General features: G+C 67.9%; 1 protein-coding gene across 1 annotated transcript in view; it reads right to left on the reverse strand.

Annotated features, from left to right (window-relative positions):
- LOXL3 (lysyl oxidase like 3) overlaps positions 1-246 on the reverse strand; it is a 23002-nt gene that overhangs the window by 11842 nt on the left and 10914 nt on the right. The gene's annotated exons all lie outside the window — the stretch shown is intronic.

The following is a 246-nucleotide window of genomic DNA, read 5'->3' on the forward strand; positions in this document are numbered from 1 at the left end:
CGCACCACACGCCCACACCAGCCCAGACCTGCAGCCCCCCAACGCCACCCAGGGGTGCGCGCAGCCCCGCTGCCATCGCACATGCCTGTCACCACCCCCTGCCCCTGACACACGCACAGCCGCTCGCAAGCAGGCACACCGAGTCCCCCATCCTGCTTTGCACGTGCGTACATGCACATGTGCACACACGTGTGCACACACTGACGCTGCTGGGCACCCAGCAAACACAACACCCCCCAGCCCCCG

This window comes from Egretta garzetta, unplaced genomic scaffold (assembly GCF_000687185.1).
Source record: "Egretta garzetta isolate BGI_Z169 unplaced genomic scaffold, ASM68718v1 scaffold957, whole genome shotgun sequence".
Taxonomy (NCBI): domain Eukaryota; kingdom Metazoa; phylum Chordata; class Aves; order Pelecaniformes; family Ardeidae; genus Egretta; species Egretta garzetta.